At 33.9% G+C, this 7,727-nt stretch overlaps 1 non-coding gene across 1 annotated transcript; it reads left to right on the top strand.

The window, feature by feature from the left end:
* The first annotated feature begins 602 nt into the window (after window positions 1-602).
* LOC113743108 (small nucleolar RNA R71) lies at window positions 603-709 on the top strand. Its single transcript, XR_003460994.1, has one exon. It is a non-coding gene; the product is annotated as a small nucleolar RNA R71 (small nucleolar RNA).
* The last annotated feature ends 7,018 nt before the right edge of the window (window positions 710-7,727 follow it).

The following is a 7,727-nucleotide window of genomic DNA, read 5'->3' as shown; positions in this document are numbered from 1 at the left end:
ATCTCCCTTCTACTCGTTCAAATCTGTCCGAGGTAACTTTAGCCAGTTTTTCCACCGCAATCTCCCAACCAGGTTTAGTTTCGGCTTGTGGTTGCCTTGATTGGAACCCTGGTGGGTTTGCTGGTCTGGATTGATTTCCTTGGTCCTTCCATCCAAAGTTTGGATGATTTCTCCACCCCGGATTGTAAGTATTCGAGTAGGGATTATTTTGAGCATTTCTGTTGTAATTATTGACAAATTGTACCTGCTCAGAATCAACGCACTCATTAGTATCATGTTCACCTCCACATAAAGAGCAACAAGCTATATGAGCATTAGATGCACTAGGGCCAACTCCACCTTGTCTACTTAATAGCTTCATCACATTATTCATTTGAGCACTCAGCATATTGAGAGTGTCCATTTCTATCATACCTGCATGACGTCTTGTATTACCTCTCTCATTGGCCCATTGGTAGTTATTTGCTGCCATTTCTTCTATCAAATTATGAGCTTCTTGGGGTGATTTACCCATTAAAGCTCCACCTGCGGCTGCATCAATCATAGTTTTAGTGGAGAAAGATAAACCATTATAAAAGGTTTGTATAATCAGCCATTCGGGTAGTCCATGGTGTGGACATTTCCGTAACAAATCTCTAAACCTTTCCCATGTTTCATATAATGATTCTCCTTCCATTTGACTAAAACCAGTGATATCCATTCTTAGCTTAGCAGTCTTACCGGGTGGAAAATACTTATTCAAAAATGCCCTTGATAAATCATCCCATGTGGTAAAAGTGTTAGGAGCATGAGAATGTAGCCAAAGTTTGGCCTTATCTCTCAATGAAAATGGGAACAATCTTAGCCGTATAGCCTCATCACTAACTCCATTCATTTTAATTGTATCACAAATTTCCAAAAATGTAGTTAAGTGTGAATTAGGATCTTCTACTGCATTACCTGCAAATTGAGATTGTTGAACCATTTGGATCAGTGATGGTTTAATCTCAAAGTTGTTAGCATTTACAGTAGGCCTTACTATACTTGTTTGAGATCCTTGTGTTCCCGGTAGAGCAAAATCTCGTAGAACTCGCCTATTTGCTTCATTTTCGGCCATCTCTTCTTCAAATGGTAGTTCTATCAAAATTTCCTCTATCGGTTGCCAAATCTCTTGTTCCTCTTGCTGTTGTGTGTGCCTCCTTTGTCTACGTAGTGTCCTCTCAATTTCTGGATCGACAGGTACGACTTCTCGAGACTCCCGGTGCATACACTACAAACAGAAATAAGGGATATTATGCAACTTCAATTGTCAAAAACTGATTACAAAATAAGATTAAATATAAAAAAAATAATACTGTCTAAATTAATAAAGATGATTAGGCTCTAATATTGCCGCTCCCCGGCAACGGCGCCAAAAACTTGACGGGATTTTTTTTTTATCAATGCAAGTTTAATTCCGAATTTACACCCGTTGGACTGCAAGTATACAGGTCGCAATTGTAGTACGAGATGTGTATCGGGTCGATCCCACGAGGAGCAATTTAAAACAATTATTAGATACTAATTTACTCTATTATTTAGACTCACAATTAATTTGAGCAGAAACTTCAGATTTTAATTCAACTACAAAAATTCTTAAATAGATAAATGCAATATCTCAAGGGGAGTAGAATTCACTAAATATTAAGATCTAGGGATGTAGATTCCACTTATGACACAAAAGATCTAAAATGAATTAATTCAACACTTGTTACTGCTCTTGTTTAACCAAGGATTCATTTCCAGAAATACCAAATTCACATTCTCATGATAATAATGGGTTAAAACAGATTAGTTTTTCCTAATCTCTTGGTAAATACTAAATATGTTCTTATTTACACATGAAATGCAGATTTCATCCACTTGAATGTATTTCTATTCTCATGAATATACAACTCAAGTTCTACTTGTGTCATTCCATTATTTTTACCATTTCTCAATGAGTAAAAACAACTATAAACCTACTATTGGTGATCAAGCAACAACACGTAATCCAACATACACAAGTAGATAAGTTAATACAAGACATAACAAGCATAAATCACAATCACTTCATATCATTTGGCCATAAGCTTCATCTACTCCCTAGATAAAGGAAATTAGCTACTCATGAATGATGAAACACTCATAACTTCATTAATGTAAATCATCATGAATTACAAATACAAGAGGAATAAAGAAAGTCTTAGCCAAGATATGGTAAAGCCTTCCAAAAATCTCCTTTGTCTTGAACTTGGATGATTACAAGATGAAACCTCAATTGCCCCTTGCAAGTACCTAGCTAGAGAGAATATGTTTTTCTGTAAGAAGCTAAGCTACGAATGGTCTTTTTTTTTATCTCTCCCCATATCTCTGCATAAAAAACACTCAAATGCTCCATTTTTCCAAGTCAAATTCTATCCTTTGATTCCCAAATCTCCACTTTGTTAGCATAGTCAAAAACCAATATTTTTGACTTGAAAATAAGCCACTTTTCTTGCCCTTTTGTCTTCTGAAGCATGTGCACCGAATTCCCTTGCATCTTATAGCTGGAAAGTGGTATGAACACAAGAGAATTGGCTGAGTCAAATTGCAGAATTTCGGCTATAAAACGCGCCTACACAAAACGCGGTTACAAGTTACGTTTTGTGTACTCGCGTATTCACTTTGGCCTTACTTCATCTGCGATTTTCTCTATCATAAAGGCCGAACTAGCTTTTGTGCAAAACACAAAAGTTGTAGCCCTTTGAGTTAGCTTTCCAATGCTTCAAGAATCATCCAAATCGGAGCTTTGTAGCCTGAGATATGATCGAAATACTGTCACCTGTTCAAACCTCTGTTTTAACTTCCGACCACAGGGTGCAGCTTCTGTATTCCAACGTTTTGCCCATGAAGATGGCAGAAATGGATTTCGATGTCTTCATACGAATTGTAGGTCTCTTTCTTAGCTTTAAAATGGTATAAACATCACCTCAATCCGATAAGTGTAGCTCCAGATATGGTCAAAATACTGAAAAGTGTCAAAACTGACTTGTATTGCATTTCCTCACTTGAACGTTTTTCACTTCATTCTTCTTGTTGCCACTTAAATTCATCACCAAATCTCTATTTTTCACCTCAATTGACCTCCTTTGGTGATTGATTCATTATTCCTGCATAAAAATGAAGTTTTTACTATTAAAATCAATAGAAATGCAATATTATCCACTTTTACCAAAAATATATAATTTTACCAAAAACCTCTTTATTTTAATTATAAAACTAAATAATCAACTCAAAATTAACTAATAAAATGCACTTAAAAATACGTAAAATAAACTCTTATCAAGTTTCATACCAATCAAAGCGGAATAATCCAAGCACAAAGTGTAAAATCCAAAATATTTTATCGAAATAAATTTCATAAAATCAATGTATATAGGGAGGCAAAATATGTTGGAAAAAGAGGAATAAATCAACAATATACTATAGTTTTTTTTTCTTGGGCTGTTTTTGTTGTTTAGAGATTTTCTTTTTTTAATAGCCTATAGCTTGGAGAATTTTTTGTCAGTAGACTATAATTTATGTTCAGACTTTTTTGTCAGTAGCCTAGATTTTGTGTTGGGACTCTCTCTGCCAGCATTTTTTCAAATTCCTTTTTTTAACAGTATTTTTAGGTTTTTTCATCCTACTAGCAAGCTCAAAAAAGAATACTCAAAATGTTTGAGGAAAAACCAATATATCTATGATGTTGTTTATTTCAATTTTCAAATATGTATCTAGATGACTTGCTGGCAAGCTATTATGAGGTTACTAAAACTAAACATCTAAAAAGTAGCTAACTCTATATTGTTTATGTATTCAGATAATTATGACTTGTCATCTTCCTATTATTTAAAACATCATAAGTTGGGAGAAAGCTATGCAAATCCATCATGGGTACATAGTGTTAATAGAAAAATAGAAAAAACGTATATATAGTATTATAATTGAAAAATTAGAGGTAAATGTGACATTGACTTTCAATCTGCCTTGAAAGTTTTTTGTAGGAAAGAACTTAATAGATGGGCCTGTTATTTTGGAAGAAGGAAACTCACAGATAAGTTTCAACAGGATGCACAATATCTATACCAAAGGGTGTGAATATAAACTAAGCAAATGAGCCAATTTCTTTCTATCACGTGATAGTTTTTACGACAAAAAAAAAATATAGATAGAAGGAAAAGAAAGATAATCCAAGCTTGATTACCTAGAATTTGAACATAAGGAGCTCAGAAAAAGGTCAGAGAATTTTGCAATGACTTTTTTTGAGAATGGAGTTAGGCAAAGGTTTGCCGATGAACAAAATTAGCAACTCATGCATGATGAACCTTTAATTCCTCTATTTACCGATACAATGCCCTAAAAATAAACAAAAATTAACAGTGAAATTTCTTGAAATTCATGCTGAAATTGGAGTTTAGAAACATAAATGAGATTGAGATTGAGCTACTAATAGGTACAAATCATTTCTAGTCTAATCGAGAATTCAGTACTAGGAAAGGGAGAGAGGTCAATCGATCGTAATGGTGGATTTCGATTTTAGAGAGAGAAAGGGACGAAGTCAAGTGGAACTTGGGGTTGATTTCATTTTGAATGGCAAGAGTGATAAGGAAGAGGGAAATGAGGATTTTGTCCTTTTTTTTGCTTTTTTAAAGTTTTCGCTACTTACCTTTTGGGGATAATTTCACAAACCTCCCCTGAGATTTCTGACGTTTGCACTGACACCCGCGAGGTTTTAAAAATTTGACTGACCTCCCTTGGCAGATATTTGAGACCTTTTGCTTACATCATGATGGTTGAAATTAGCACTTTGTCCTATGAAGTTGGGGCTTTTTACTAACTAGCATAAATGCATCAACAAATTTGAACTTCGTCATCATCAGTAATACCAATAATCTCAGCATGTGGTTTTGAGTAGCCACTCAAACTAGTTGTCAGTTATGTTTAGCTTAATCTCTTTTGTATTTGGTGGTGCTGTAAAGTTCACTGATTTCTTGACTATAATGCTTTTGCAAATGGCTGCTAACAATCTTTTAGAATTGCGAAGTTGCAATCCTCATCTCTGCATCTACTGTTTATTGTAGATGGTGTTTTCTGTTATTGGGTTGCATTAATGGATATGTGGATCTACTACTGATATGCTTAATGCATTTTAGCTAATGTAATATCCCTTTTAGCATCTTCAATGTGTCTTATCATTTCCTCCATCATAGATAACTGGTTGCTAGCTTGACATACTACACTTCTTACTACATATCTAGGTGCATGATTGAGTAAAATAATGTAGCCATTCATTCCTTCATACTTAGTTGTATTGCTGCATACATGGGCTGACATTGGTTTATGATGAATTCCAACTGACATAGCCTTCTGGTTTGAATTGCCTATCAATAAAAAAGGCATAATATAGTTGGTACAATGTTGTAGTAGATTTACATGTGTTCATTCAAATGATTTTACATTTCAATGAACATAAATATAGCTAACAGTATGAAGTTGATGATGAGTAGCATGTTCCCCAAGACTCCTGGTTGTGAAAATTGTCCCTTCTGAAATGCCATCTCCTCTTTTGCTATTAACTTCTTCCCTCTCTATATTGCAGTTGCTTCTTTTCCTATTAATTTCTTCTTCTTCACCTCCATCATACCATTTGAAGTACCTACACTTTGAACAACAAAAATACAACTTGTCCGGATTCTTTTCACTCTCAGATATCTTCACTATTGCTTTGTGATTATGATAGCAATGTCTATTTTTAATGGTGAAAGATATTGATGAATTCCATGATTCTCCCTTATGGCTTGAAGAGGCCATAATTTCTACTAAATGTTTTCACTTTGAACTCTAAATGCAGTATAAAACAATAACTTTGTATGCACCCCACATCTTGCTACTCACAATCATAATCTTGAGGGTATAAAGGCAGTTGTGATGTTTGCATACAGTTGATGCTAAATAAAAAATCTGGCCATTGGAACTTGGAGTAGCCATTGCTATGGCTGTTAAAACACTTCTTATGTTTCCATGTTGTGCCTGAAAGTTTCTGAATTGCATTTATATCCGCTCAACTTTACTAATCATTTTAACCTTTTAAGGATTATCAATCTTGTACTAATACAGGGACCAAAAGGGCATTCATGGAATAAAAATATCATCTCACTCATGAAAATAATATTTTAATGCTATTTGGATTGAATTGCTACCAAAATCTCAAAAGCAAAGGTTGTCAATAAAATTTTTAAAACCTCAAGAGAGGTCAGTGCAAGTGTCAAAAACCTCAGGGGAGGTTTGTGAAATTATCCCTATTTTTTCTAGTGAACTTTCCAATTGTTCCGCTTTTTCTAAGTTTTCACCATTTATTTTTTAAGTTACTTTCCAATTGGAGAAATTCTGACAACATTATGAGTTGTCACAGAAGAAAAATTATTATTTTTTTTTTGCGTTAGAAACATAGAAAATTACTAAGTGACAATATTTAGCTTTTTTTTGTCACTGCATTCAGGGATAGTATTATTGACAACATATTTTGACAACAATAGAAGTTGTCATAAATAGATAGTATTATGTGACAATAAACTATATTGTTAATAAAATTAATTTATTTATGACAAAATTAGATACTGTCATTGTTGTGACTGAAAACCTTATTTTTTGTAGTATTAACCTAATCTACTTAGATCACTTTTTCTTTAATTTCACCTCATGTAAAATGACATTAGCCCCGGATACAAAAATTTTGGAAAGTTTCAACACATCATCTTTTGAACAACATATTTCTGAAACAAGTAGATCTTATTCACGAAACCATGTATAAATTCATGGAACATATTTATCTGGTAGGGACACGGACACATTTAGGTATACTAAATTCTTAAAATGTCAAATAAAAAAAGGAAAATGTTATTAGTGTGCATGTATGTGTGTGCACGAAGATGTGCAAAGAATAGTTTACTAATATTTTCCCAATGCAAGAGTGGATAAAAATATGCATGTACAAATGAATGACTATTGGGTCTATAGTTTTAAATTAACCCAACTAGATCCAACCCGATGTTAATCCATTTAACAGTTGGACAGATTTAATTATAACTTATGTAATCAAAATTCATTTCCAATCTTTTTTTTTAGTGTAAGTGAGAGGTCTCGAATCCGAAACCTCTCCCTCCCACCGTACCACCAATCCATTTTCAACCTATAATAACGTACATAAGCAATTGCATTACAATATCTAAAACCAAAGGGATCCTCAGAAATTTCCTCCAAAGAGCCTTCCCGAGTCCCGACTAACACATTCCTATAACTAATTTATCAAAAAACCAACTTATAATCTTTGGAATGTGCTAGTATTGTCAATTGAAAAATTAGAGGTAAATGTGACACTGACTTTCAATTTGCCTTCAACCTTTTGTACAGGGAAGAACTTAATAGATGGGCCTGTTACTTTGGAAGAAGGAAACTCACAGACAAGTTTCAGCACAATGCACAATATCTATACCAATGGGTGTGAATGAGTCAATTTCTTTCTATCATGTGGCAGTTTTTGCTGATTAGAACAACTAATCTGAATGATTTCATGTTTGTAGGTGGTAACAAGTTTTCCAAACAGTGAGAAATCTGAAATACTAGATTTCAAGCACTAGTTAGAAAGTATAAGAAAATTAGCATTTTCTTAACAAACTTCAAATTGTGCCCTGTTTTGTACCATACTG

This window comes from Coffea arabica, chromosome 4e (genome assembly GCF_036785885.1).
Source record: "Coffea arabica cultivar ET-39 chromosome 4e, Coffea Arabica ET-39 HiFi, whole genome shotgun sequence".
Lineage (NCBI taxonomy): Eukaryota > Viridiplantae > Streptophyta > Magnoliopsida > Gentianales > Rubiaceae > Coffea > Coffea arabica.
The sequence above is the reverse complement of the archived record's forward strand: the minus strand, read 5'-3'. Positions and strand labels throughout refer to the sequence as shown.